This window comes from Zootoca vivipara, chromosome 3, assembly GCF_963506605.1.
Source record: "Zootoca vivipara chromosome 3, rZooViv1.1, whole genome shotgun sequence".
Lineage (NCBI taxonomy): Eukaryota > Metazoa > Chordata > Lepidosauria > Squamata > Lacertidae > Zootoca > Zootoca vivipara.
This window is the reverse complement of record NC_083278.1, coordinates 64,739,499-64,753,202: the sequence shown is the minus strand read 5'-3', so window position 1 is coordinate 64,753,202 and position 13,704 is coordinate 64,739,499. Positions and strand designations below refer to the sequence as shown.

Here is a 13,704-nt window from a genome sequence, read left to right as displayed (position 1 = left end):
TGTAAGTGCAGGTGCAAATTAAATCTCCTTTATCAACCCCCTCCATTTTTTCTTCTTTTTCTTTTTTTGAGCTGTTGGCTTTGCCTAGTGCAGTGATGGCGGACCTATGACACGCGTGTCAGACGTGACACACAGAACCCTCACTGCTGGCACGTGCCCCATTGGCCCATTCGCGCTGTTGTTGTTGCCCCCCCCCATTTGTTCTCCCGCTCCTCCTACAGCTTGTCTCCACTGTTAAAACTCGGATCCTTTTGTTGTTGTTGTTGCTGGTAGTCAGAGATTGGTTTTTAACCCTTTCTGTGCTGTTTTTTTTTGCACTTTGGCAGACTGTGATTGGGTGTAACAGCGTTCGTTTTTTAACCCGTTCTGTGCTGGTTTTTTGGCACTTTGGCAGACTACGTCGGTGCTGCGTGTTAGTTCCAGAGAAGGTATTATTCGTCATTTATTTCTGTTCTCTTCCCCCCCCCCCCAAAAAAGCGCAGCAGCTTCGGGGCATCCCCCCCAAAAAAGCAAAGCATCCCACCCCAAAAAACCTCCAAAACTTTGGTCAGCAGCTCCCCCCAAAAAGCTCAACAACTCTGGGCACTTTGTGATAAATAAGGGGTTTTTGGTTTGGTTTGGTTAAATAATTAGTTTTTTGTTTATTAAATACAGTTATATATTACAATTATACATTTTTGTTATTTAAACTATAAATATCATGAAATTATGGTTTTTTTCTCGAAGTGACACACCACCCAAGTTATGCTCGGTTTTTTTGCGAATTTTGACACACCAAGCTCAAAAGGTTGCCCATCACTGGCCTAGTGGCTTCAGGGGTGCAGTGTGGCAGCAACAGGGAGCTCTGGCTGTTATGAATCATGCTGGGGAGGAAGAATAATAGTAACCAGAGTTTCACAGCTGTGGGCACACTAGTGAAAATACATAGGAGGAGGAGAATTATAATGTTTTCTCTAAAGAAGGGAAAAAGGAGGGCTGGGATGGTGACTTGAAATCACTGGCCTATGTGGTGTATTGTACCCTTTTCATCATAAATACTTGGTTGAGTTAAACATTTATTTCCCCTACCACTGTGTATGTATTTATGAATCATCGTATTTTTTTTTATAAAAAAAATTCATGGTGACTTACATAACTATAAAAATGCCAGCCAAAAACCCAGCAAGAACTAAAACAATAAAATGAATAGGGGTGGAAATTCCAATTATATGTGAAGCACCACTAAATTAGGCACAATCCATAAGTCTTTAAAATGTGATTTGTTTGCATTAGAAGTGCTGTTTGGAATTGTAAGATACAACACATGTTTTACTCTCCCCCCCCCCTTTTAAGTGAATTCGGCTTAAGGCACACTATAAAAACAATCTGACATCATTAACACTCACAGTGTAGGAGGTCTAATTGTTTTGTTTTACCAGGAACAGATGAAGTCATAGCCATGTTTCTGCTTTCCACAGCCCTCCACCCATCATCAGTGTTCCAAAAATGAAATCAGGGTAGAAAATATAACTGCCATGATAAATGGGTGTTTCAGACATGTTTTAGTGTATTTTTTGGTGGAAGAAAGGGAGACCAATGACACCTCTAAGGTGTCTCTAAGGTGCTACTGGAAGGATTTTTTTATTTTGTTTCAACTATGTCAGACCAACCTGGTTATACCCTGCCCATCTGGCTGGGTTTCCTCAGCCACTCTGGGCAGCTTCCAACAAAATCTATATATATAAAAATGTAAAAATTGTGAAATGCCGTTTGCCACTTTTCTCCGTAACCGCTTGACCCGATCATCCTGAAATTTTGACACAACGATCCAGGCCACTCCTAGAGCGTTGTTGGGGGCAAAAATCCCTCAAATCGCACACCTGCCCAGGTACAGACCTGCTTTTCCACCAAGTCAAACAGCGCTCTCAAGTGGCATAGTACCCTCCACCACCCCCTCCCTTCCTGTGAAATCTAAGCCACACCCACAAACCAAATGACATCATCATCAACCAAGCAACTGAAAATCCCCCAAGGCGGCCATTAGGCCTTTGTTTAATGTAGGCCCCTGACAGGCCCGGGGGGGACCCACAACAACACACTTGGGGGCATGGCAAGGGGTTTTTACTTTACCATTTAGCACCACTAACTCTCCCCCCCCCAAAAAAAAACCACCAAAAAACCAACATTGCCAAGTGGAGGTCGGGGCCTGCCTGGGGTGGTGGTGGCACAGACCACAGCACAGCCTTTGATTTATGTAGGCCCCTGCACGGCAAGGGTTTTTTACTTTACCATTTAGCAACACTACCACACCGGTCATGGGGTGGTGGTGGAACTGAATAGATCATGGATCGGGACACATGGGGCCAGTCACAGGGATTAGGCACAACAACACAACACACCCACAAACCCGGCCTCTGCCACGAGATCCTGTAAAACAGGAGGCCTTGCAACCACCAAAACAGCTATTCCACCCCAAGCCCAAAGCCTCTCCCAGCGGCTGCATTAATAAACGTCTGGCAGCATTAGGCAGTCGTTCATCATTTCTCCTAACACGCACTTGGGGGCACAGCAAGGGGTTTTCGCTTTATAATTTAGTGGGCGTTGTGTCACATGCGAGGCTCCGGCGGCCATTTTAAGTAAGGGCAGTCGTGCCCCTTTTAACTTAGGCTTTAACCATGTTTCTCCAAAAATAAGACACCGTCTTATATTTATTATTCCTTAAAAAAAAACCCACATTGGCTTATTTTCAAGGGATGTCTTATTTTTTATTACGCGTCCAGCCTTGCCTCTTCCTTGGGGCCCTCCAGAACTGCGCCTATAACTATGTCTTATTTTGGGGGTATGGCTTATATTGCACAAATGCTTAGACATCCTGCTATGGCTTATTTTATGGGTATGACTTATTTTAGGAGAAACAACTGATTGTAAGCCTCTTTGGTTTTTTTTTAAAAAAACAATTCACTTTCTCTCCCCAGTTTAAGTCCTCAGATATTTGCAGTGGCCACCCCCCACCCCCCACCCCATTTACAATCCCCTACCTTCCCCTTGCCTGGGCCAGGTAGATAATGTGGCCCTTTTTTAACCCTTTTGTTACTTTTCTCATTTTACTGATTGTGAATATGCTGACCGAGGCCCCCTTTAGATTCGGAGGCCCGCCCCAAGTGGCCCATATGACCCCCCTCCTTCTGTCTGGGCCTGTCTGTTGCTACGGGGCTATAGGGCTTCGCTATTTGACACACACACACCCCGGGTTGGGATTCTTTAAGTAGTTATCTGGGTCCCAGGGCACATCATCATCCCCTATCCTTAATCTAAATATATAGAAATGTTCATGATTCATTCGCAGGGGCCAATGTATGGAGATACAGGGGGGAGGGGCCAACACTCCCCAGGGACAACAGAGGGAAGGGTATCCTACCGAAACACAGGAATGAGCCGGGGTGGAGGGAGGAGGGGCAGGATACGTCATGGATCATGACAGGGTGGGGGTGGTGTCACAGGAAAGAACCACAGCAACGCGTGGCCGGGTCAGCTAGTATTAAAATATAATAGTCCTTCAGATATTAAAAGCTTCCCTAAACAGGGCTGCCTTCAGATGTCTTCTAAAAGTCTGGTAGTTGTTTTTTCTTTTGACATCTGGTGGGAGGGTGTTCCACAGGGCACACTTACCCTGTTTCTCATATTTTAAGACATACCCATAAAATAAGCCATAGCAGGATTTTTAAGCATTCAAGGAATATAAGCCATACCCCGTAAATAAGACATAGTGATAGGCGCAGCAGCAATGCCGGCCGCGGCAGGAGGAGGAGGAAAAAAATAAGGCATCCCTTGAAAATAAGCCATAGTGTGTTTTTTTGAGGAAAAAATAAATATAAGACATGTCTTATAATATGAGAAACACGGTATACTATGACTTGGATGTATCTTCTTATAAGATACCAGAAACATTAGTTTTTGTTGACAGAGTGTGTTCTGATTAAACACACTTTCATAAAAAAATATCATTTGAACTAATCCTGACGCTACATAAACACCTGATATTTCAATTTATTTTCTTGTGTCTGTAATTTTAATGAACATTCTGCACTGGTTAAAATGAAAAGTAAAAGACACCTAATTTTAAAATCAAATGTTTAAAATAGACTTAACTTTCCCATTTTATGTTGCTTTAACAACTTTGTCAAGTGCTTCATGCAAAACAGCAAAATGTGTTCTTACTGTTCTTTTGAAAACGGCCTGAGACTGCAGTTTTATGCACACTTATCTTGGAATAAGCTTCTTAAAATTTCAAAAGACTAAACATATGTAGAATTGGACTGTTAGTTTCTACTACAGTGGTACCTTGGTTCTCAAACGCCTTGGTACTCACACAACTTAGAACCCAAGCACTGCAAACCCAGAAATAAGTGTTCCGGTTTGCGAACTTTTTTCGGAAGCCGAATGTGCTCCGGTTTGAGTGCCACACTTCCGTTTTGAGTGTTACCTTCCGATTTGAGTGTTATACTGCAGTCTGTCTGGTTTTGCTATTTATTTTGTGTTTTTGTTTTTGCAGCTCTTTTTTGTTTTTGTGACTGTGTGAAGAAGTGTGCATGCACACAAAAGTTCATAGCTCATACCAATGACAAACTTAGTTGGTCTCTAAGGTGCTACTGGAAGGGGGGGAAATTACTTTGTGTGGAACCCAGTTCAGCTACTGATTGAGTGATTGAGTGAGTGACTGCAGCACATTGTTTATTGCTTTTATTTTATGGATCAATGGTCTCGTTAGATAGTAAAATTCATGTTAAATTGCTGTTTTAGGGGTTGTTTTTAAAAGTCTGGAATGGATTAATCCATTTTGCATTACTTTCTATGGGAAAGCACGCCTTGGTTTTGGAACACTTTGGTTTTGGAATGGACTTCCGGAACAGATTAAGTTTGAGAACCAAGGCACCACAGTATAAACCAGAATAGTTCACTAGAGCCATGAATGCTATGTATTCATTTTGGCATACAAACTGGTACATGAACACACAATCATGGTAATGTATTAATGTACATAAAATATATGGGTAATGTATTAATTGCAAAGATAGTACCATTGTTTAAACAGTGAAGAACCAGAAGGTGGAGTGCTGAAGTCACATTAACTCACACTTCTTTGTCCTTGATATCCTGTGAAATTGCTTTAAAAAAATTCAGTCCAAGGCTCACGTTCCCTTTTGGGGACCACATGACAGTGGTGGGCAGGATCAACGACAAAAGCAGGCTAAGCAATGGATATGACTCTTACCGCTATACATTTCACCTATAAAAAAGACCGAGACTTCTACACTCATGCACCTTCAGTCTCCAGGGAAGCAAGAGACATTATAACCATGAAAGGGTACATCCTAGCCAGGCAAAAGCAGTCAAAGAGGGTGTGGCTGGCTGTGGCTTGAGGGGGCATGGACCTAGGAATAGAGAGGAATATGTGGGCATAGAGAACCATATTTGGTCCTCAGGCCTGAAATTCCACACCCCTGCCCTAGTTGTTACAGTAATGTCAAATGTTTATTTTCCCTCATTCTCATCTGGTGCAGGCAGCTCCTGTGGCCATGATATTAGCTGGGAATGGGTAGACTTCCGTCTAAATAATATTAAAGTATGATGCAGGGAGATCTAACTATGGTTGCAATTCATCACATTTATTAATGAAGCAGATATTTCTGAATAAACACGTGCTTCTTGGTAAACTTTAGTACTTTCGTTTAAGGGGCTTTGGTTTATTTTATTTCTTTTTATTTCACAACATTTCTACACCACTTGATTGCAATAAAACCTTGAAGCAGTTTATGTAAAGAATAAAACAATAAAAGTATCAGCAAAACAGTTAAAACAAGTGTTTAAAACATTAAAAAAGAATTAAAATTGACAACATAACTTGAGATTGCCTAGCTTTATGAAGAAACTGACATATAGTAGCTTACGATGGAATAACTTCTTGTCAATAACCCCACATTCTCTTCTTAAATTTTATTAATTCCTTAGGTCACTTTCATTACATGCTGGACATTTTTGTGCTTTGTTTTTGACCTCTTGAATTCTTTTTGCCAATATCTACTACAATACTTTATGCTGGGCTTTGCTGTCACACAAAAAACAACTGTCAATATATCTTGCAGTTATTTGTAAGAAGGAAAGTCACAGCTCGCATGCCCACACTAATCAGTTTTTCTTTGGATCCACATACTGATCTGTCCATAAATAAAAAGGCAGGCCAAAAACAAGAAATCATGGACACCTTCATTTTGTTTTCCTCTGCAGATGGAGTGTGTTTGTCATTTAACTGCTTGAAAATTAATCATAGCTCATTTATTCAGTGCACCATATGTGCATCACCAAACTGACAAGCTTTCCAGGTTTAGCAGCAATACCAAAATGCTTCCTAAAAAGCAAAGATGACAAGAAGCCAGATTGATGCAGGTTCCCTGGTAGAGATTAGTATATAGGTAATTAGTTTCTCCCTCTCATAATTTATTATGACCTTCCATGTATAGTTTTTCCAAAACTGAAGTACTAGTCTAATTGTTTTTTAAAAGCAGAGGACACATAAAATATAGCATTTTAAACACTTATTTATTAAACTGTTACTACTAAGGGGGCGGACTAGCAGATTTTATATATGATTTGGCAGCCTTGTGTATCTGTATGCCTCTGCAAGAGACTCAGCAATGACAAATCTTTATAATGGTTGAAAATAGAATAAACCAGATGCTCCTCAATTATGCAGTATCCCTGATCATGTAAAGCCATTTTCATAGAATTGTAGGGTTGGAAGGGACCACAAGGGTCATATAGTCCAGCTCCCTGCAATGCAGGAATTACTTTACTTTACTTATTTTATTTTCTAAGGTGGGGCTTGAACTCATGACCCTGAGATTACGTGTCTCATGCTCTATTCCCAGCAAAAAGTAAAATTCCTGACACCCACGAAGTTGTTGAGCTTTTTAAAGAAACCCACCAAAAAATTGTTGAGCTTTTATTGGGAACCTCCCCCAAAGGTGATTTTTAGCTTTCAAAGCTGTTTTTGCTGCTTTTTCCATTGCATCACCATACATCCGGGTTTTCCCAGCAAAATTCCTCCCTGGCACCATTTTTACACCCCAAAACCAGCCCATGTCCTACACTAGTGATGGGAGAGAAGTAGATGCAGAGCAACAGGGAGTGTGTACACAGATTATATGATTGTACTATATATGTCAAAGCATTCCATTTTCAAAGCATTATTAAGCCTACTGTCATACTGCATTACTCTTACTTAAAATATGACTTGCCACAGGACGAATATGTCATATTGTAATAATTTGTTATGCCTATATTAAGGGCTGTACGATTGCTTCTTGGGGACAGTTTAGAGTTCAGATGACATGCTAAACTGAGATTAATCTAACATATAAACTAAAGCTCCTGACCTCCTCCTTGCAACCATGCTGGAGAAACAAGGGTAACATCCAAGCAAGGAGGACAGACTAGGCCAGGCATCCCCAAACTTCGGCCCTCCAGATGTTTTGGACTAAAATTCCCATCTACCCTGACCACTGATCCTGTTAGCTAGGGATCATGGGAGTTGCAGGCCAAAACATCTGGAGGGCCGCAGTTTGGGGATGCCTGGACTAGGCTAGTTCAACCAGAGCCAATGTATGTGTGCGCGTGTACACATATGAAGAAACTAAATGAGGACTTTTGCAGTGTTAATCTCAATGCATGGATGCAGTGTGAATAATATTTTTATATATACAAATAAAGAGGTCCCAATCCCCTGTTTCCTCCTCTCTATCCCAGCAGCCCCCTTTATTTCTGGAACATGTTTGGAACTTACCCCTGCTTATGAAAAAGTAATTTACTGTAATTCCAATGGTAGCGGCCACTGTGGCCCAGTACAACTGCTGGGGAGCTGAGGGAGGGTGGTAGTTAGCCCACATGGTCAGGTGACATCAGGACTGACCTCACCTGGCTGTGGGGACTGGCAGGATTTCCCGCCAAATAATTTTAATTTTAAATTCACCAGAGGCCCAGAGAGTTGGGCAATACCTTGTTGGCAGACCTGGCTGAACCAGTTTTCAGTCGAGTCTGCTTGTGGGACATAATAGCCGGTTATGCTGCACCTGGCAGTGCAGTTAGAATTGGTCTTCCCACCCACCCTGCATATTGTGGCCATGCCCAGTGTTAAGCAGGTAGTGCACATATATGACCTTGTTGTGGAACTGCTCAGTCACCGCATACAGTACCAGACCAAGAAGGAAGGAATTCTGGACCAGGAAGGAATTTGCCGGTAGACGTATCAGGCCTGTCTGGGGTTTTTGCCTTCCTCATAGCAATTGTAACAACTTTTGGTAGAAAGGGGCATGAGGTCAGATCCTTTGTCTCTAAAGCTCATGGTTGAGTGTGTCCAAAAGGCCAGTTGGGAGCTGACTGGCCATAGAACATCTTTGAATGGAATCCTGGTGGGATTACCCCATTAGATTTGTGTCAATGGGTGCTATCCATTTGCCAGGATCAACCGTGATAGAGATATCAGCCAGCAATCTCAAACTGGTGCCATGCCTTTCTTACCACATGCACATTAACCAAGCCCCTCCCTCAGTAACCACTGGCCCTCTTTGAAACCCTATAGAGCTTCTATATGTTGGTATAGACAATGCTGAGCTAGGTGGACCCAATGGTTTGGCTCAGTATAAGGAAGCTTCCTCTGTTCTTATCTAATAAATTGGTTATTCGGGTGCCACTGCATTTTCCTTGACTTTTGAAGAAAGTTCCTGTGCATTTGCATATGTATATGATCTCAGGCACCTCTTAACTTTCAAGGGAAAATACATATATTATGGCAGATTAAATATATCGTGCATTCCAAAGAAGTAAAAGCTAATAGGAAACGAAAATATGCAAAGAGTTTATAAAGCTGTGAAGGAAATGTGTCATACAATATAGTAGAGGAATAAAATGCCTAAGCTCTGCGTACTATGGCACTGTGTCCAGAAAAACTTGTCTGGGCATGCTTGTTTGTGAGACACTATTTGGTTTTCTAACATAGACAATAAGAAAGGGTACTTTCCCATGTTAATTAAAATAATACTCAAATAATAGCTTGTCTAGAAAGAGGGAGGGAGGGAGATAACAAGGCTACTGTACTTGAAAAAGAGAGTAACCCACAGAGGAGACAGAGTAGTAAGCCAATTGCTCAAAAAGTTTTGTTAACTTGCTTCACCCTTGCAATGAGAAGTTCATGATTCTTTTTTCTCTCTCCTTCAAATGAAAGAGCATTAGTGCAACATTTATTTATTTTGTGATTATTGTCTTGTTTACAAAGATTGTTTACAAATATTTTTTCAAATTCGAAACTTGCAACTGCTGACTGTTTCTCTGTTGTACACAACTATAGAGCTCTTGACTGTGATCCTATCCTCTTGGGTATATTGCTCATTTGGAAAAGCATCTGCAGGTGTTAAGAACCATTAACATGCTTTCATCTGGCCCCTGAACACTCATAGTGATTAAGCTGACCAAAGGCACAGCAGTGTTATACAAATGTGATGGGCTGAAATCCAATACTGTAATAAGGGATAGAGCCTGTCACTATTACTCAAGCTGACTAGTACACTTCTGATAAGTGGGTGTTTCATTGAATTCAAAAGAAAATACTACACAATGTAACAAGAAGGAGGATTGCTAGTACAGTAGACCTCAGTTTTAAGTAAGTTTCTTTATAGATTTCACCAGTTTCAATCAACAACAATGTATTTCGTCTTTGTCCTAGTTGCTGGGCATCTGGAATGCATTCTAAGCTATGATTATCTTTAGTTTTGTCTAGTGACCAGTTTCTTTGGTTACCTGTGCCACATCCTGTTCATTTTGTGGGTGAAATGAGACACACAAATTTTCCTATCTGCAGACATCATGTCACAATGGAGAGATAATTGGTTTCATTAATCCATCCTTTTTCACATTGCTGTGATGAAGCAGTACATACCACCTGCTATAACAGAAGTCAGTATGCACTGTGATATTGCTACTGCAGTACTTCCCACAATCTTGGCTTGGTTAACGTGCCTGAGTTCAGTGTGAAGAGGCTCTTATTTCCATAATGATTAGGCTGCTTTTATATATGTATATTCAACTAAGGCAGGATCATGCCAAATGTTGGAGCATTTTTGCAGGAACATATCCAAGAAGCAATTTTGCAACTAGACACTGTTTATGATTCTGGCATTCATATCTGTGGGTCAGCAATCACTATGTAAAGTAGCTTGTTTTACTGAGAATGTCCATTAACCATGATTGCCTGCACACTTTCTAATTAATGTGCAAGGACTAAAAAAAATTACTTTTAAAAATTACTTAGCCACTAGTATAAAAGCCTTAGGATTTTACAAAAACCTCTTAGGCTGTTCACATACCCTCTGAGTCCTTGGTCATACTCTATGTAACTGTTCATTTCTTGCAGTGGCATAGCCTGATTGGTCCATTCATTATACGGTAGCTATTATTGTTATTGTTATTAATTGGATTTATACACCACCATTCATCAAAAGATCTAAGGGCAATTCACAAGATAAAAAGCAAAAATACAAGATTACAAGCACAAATAGTTAAACTATTAAGCTAACTGCAGTTTCCGAAGTAATAAATAAATCTCAATAAAGCTAAAATGTTTGCCCTTATAAAGAAATGCTACTGTGTCTTGAAAATTATTATTGGGTGCCTTGGTACTTGAGCAATGGCAAAGCTTCTTTACATTATGACGGTGGTTTATGATTTTCCATACTGTTTTTCCATTTAAAGTGGCATTAAATGCATTTGCTATGCCATCCTATGTATGCTATCACTCTGATTTGGAAACAGGTTCTTTGCAATTTTATGAGACACTCATAAAATGAGGAACCATTGCTATTTCATGCACTTTATCAGCCTTTTACTTTAATGTAGGTGTTTTCAAAAGTGAATATAAGAAAAATGGCCCAGCCCTTTGTTAAGCCTCTGCTGTTTCAGTAGGTTATTTTTAATGCCGATTAGTTTCTATTCTCCACTGTCAGAAGGTAATGGGACTGGCTGAAGCTTGAGCAAAATCAAGCTAGGCTGCCATGCATTGTGATATATACTTACCCTAGCAGCCTTCAGGATGGCTCCATGCTATTGGTCGAACCACACATTTTTCAAACAAATGAGCTATTTTCTTAAATTAGTTGTAATTGGTACTAATTGCCTCAAAAAAATTAAAGGGTTTTGTTGAGGCAGGATAACAGAAACTGGTGAGCCTATTAAATACAGCATTTCAAGAATATAGGAAGCAGCCTGCTTCAATTGCTTTAAGAAATCATCCGCTTCAGAGACTGTTTCAGAGTATTAATTGGGGTAAAGCTCAGGCAGTTCTGAGCCTTAGGCTAAGTATATATCACAATACATGGCAACCTGACTTGATTTCAGAATTGCTGAAATAAAATAAAAAATAAATCCAAAAGTCTTGAACTAAGTCCTGAGTTAGTTGGTGCTGTATATAAATAAACAAGCAAATCATTAAAACACAAATACCCAAACATTTTTGGAAGAGTCCATTCATCTTTTAGTTATTTGTCCTGGGTCCTGTATCCATGCAGGAAACCTAGGGGGTGGGAAAACACATGCTGAAGGGAAGGATCAGGACAAGAATCAAGCCTTGTTAAAACAAAACGGAGACTCATTGGGAAGATGAATGAGGCAATGTGAAGCACATTAACCTGACAGCTGTGAGGGCTCATAGATAGAAGGAAGACTAGTCATTGACTGAGTTCACCAAGTGGAAAGCTCCTCTATCTCAGTGCACCTGCAAAGGAGGTGTGAAGGAGGGAGTTAGTTAAGTTAGGCTGCAGGTTGAGCTAGATCCTTGAAAGCTTTATAAAACTTGCTGCTCATTAAAAACTCATTTGCTATTAAACTACAGTGGTACCTCTGGTTAAGAACTTAATTAGTTCCGGAGGTCTGTTCTTAACCTGAAACTGTTCTTAACCTGAGACACCACTTTAGCTAATGGGGGCTCCTGCTGCCCCGCCGGAGCACGATTTCTGTTCTCATCCTGAAGCAAAGCTCTTAACCCGAGGTACTATTTCTGGGTTAGCGGAGTCTGTAACCTGAAGCATTTGTAACCTGAAGCGTTTGTAACCCAAGGTACCACTGTATCCGAATTTGTTTAACACACCAGACAGAAGTTATATAAGCCACAACCAACCTTTAACTATCCAACACATTTTTGTACTGTACTTTATATTGTATTTTTGTTGCACAAACAGTTTTGCAAGATTAATCACTTCCACACTAATTACCAAACTAATCATTTCAACACCACGATAAACTCCTCCCCCCCTTCCTGTTCTATCTTGTTCCCTCCATTCCATGTTAAAGTACAGTATGCATAACACATCGGGATCAAGACTGCAACCTGCTGTTACAATCCTAAAAATCCACACTGCATACATTCATTATACTCTGATTTTATAGATATAATTATCACACTGATATAAAGTTATTGCTCCCTCTGCTGAAAACTATGTGAAACTCAGGGCACATGTGCAGAAGAGAAGCTGTGAGAATGAGAACAATGGTGGAGATGCCTGTGCAAAAGAGTTGCTATGGAAATGCCTAGAAATAATTCTGCTGGGTTACTTTGCAAAAGCCTTTATGCGTCTTGTTTTGGGCAGTTTTCAGAGTACCAAAGCCAATAAAACAAATTCGTGGGAACAAATTCTCATGTTTTCAAAGATAATAAAGGCTACGTAAAAACAGTAGCTATACTTTTGTTGTTGGTTTGTTTATTTGTTTATTTGTTTTAAATCAAGGTCCTGCAACTTTAACAGCACTTCCTTTCCATCCAATAGTTACAGCCTGTAATCTGAGGTATGGGAATTAGAAATTATCTTGTCCAGAGTCCACAGGATTCTCCAGAACTGTGCTAGGTTTCGAGTGCCTTAACAAGAGATGGACCTTAACTGATAATGTATTGAAAATGTACAAGCAAGAATGCACATCACTTGGCTTAAAATAATTAAGAAGCAAGAAAGCCCCCTCCTAAAGGATTGTGGAGGAAAGTGAATCTATTTTGCTTCCCCCACAAAATCCCTTGGAAATGTAATTTGGCATGCTTAATATACTCTAAAAGGGTTGTTTTTGTTGAAACAAACAAATGGGGGAAATATATATTAGGTTCAACATGGGAGTGAATGGAATCCACATATTTTCATTTATACAGAACAGTTTGATTCACAAATCCAAATGGACAAATCACTGAGATCAAGCCTTGACAAACCATGGGGGGCAGGGTGAAACAACCACTCCAGCAGTGGAAGCCCAATACAATATATGTGTTAGTATATATTGTGGCGCACCACCTTGTTAATTTATATGAGTTGACAGGATCTAAACATTTTTATATTTATATTTTATGTCTTTTTAAAAACAAATGAATTAAAAATAGTGTTGCCTTATCATTCCAGAGCATTTGTGAACGTGGTGTATAACTGAATAGATGGAATTAATAATTAATCAATTAATGAATGAATCATTTTGGGTACCATTGCCTTAGAACCATAGAGTTGGAAGGGAGTGGGACCACAAGGATTATCTAGCCCAAACCCCTGCGATGCAGGACTATTATGCCCAATGTGGGGCTTGAACCCATGACCCCTGAGATTAAGAGTCTCATGCTCTACCGAATGAGCTGTCCTCTGCTCCCAGGTT

The 13,704-nt window shown here is 40.3% G+C and overlaps 1 protein-coding gene across 1 annotated transcript in view; it reads left to right on the top strand.

Moving 5' to 3' along the window:
• SYNE1 (spectrin repeat containing nuclear envelope protein 1) overlaps window positions 1-13,704 on the top strand; it is a 293,499-nt gene that overhangs the window by 30,762 nt on the left and 249,033 nt on the right. The gene's annotated exons all lie outside the window — the stretch shown is intronic.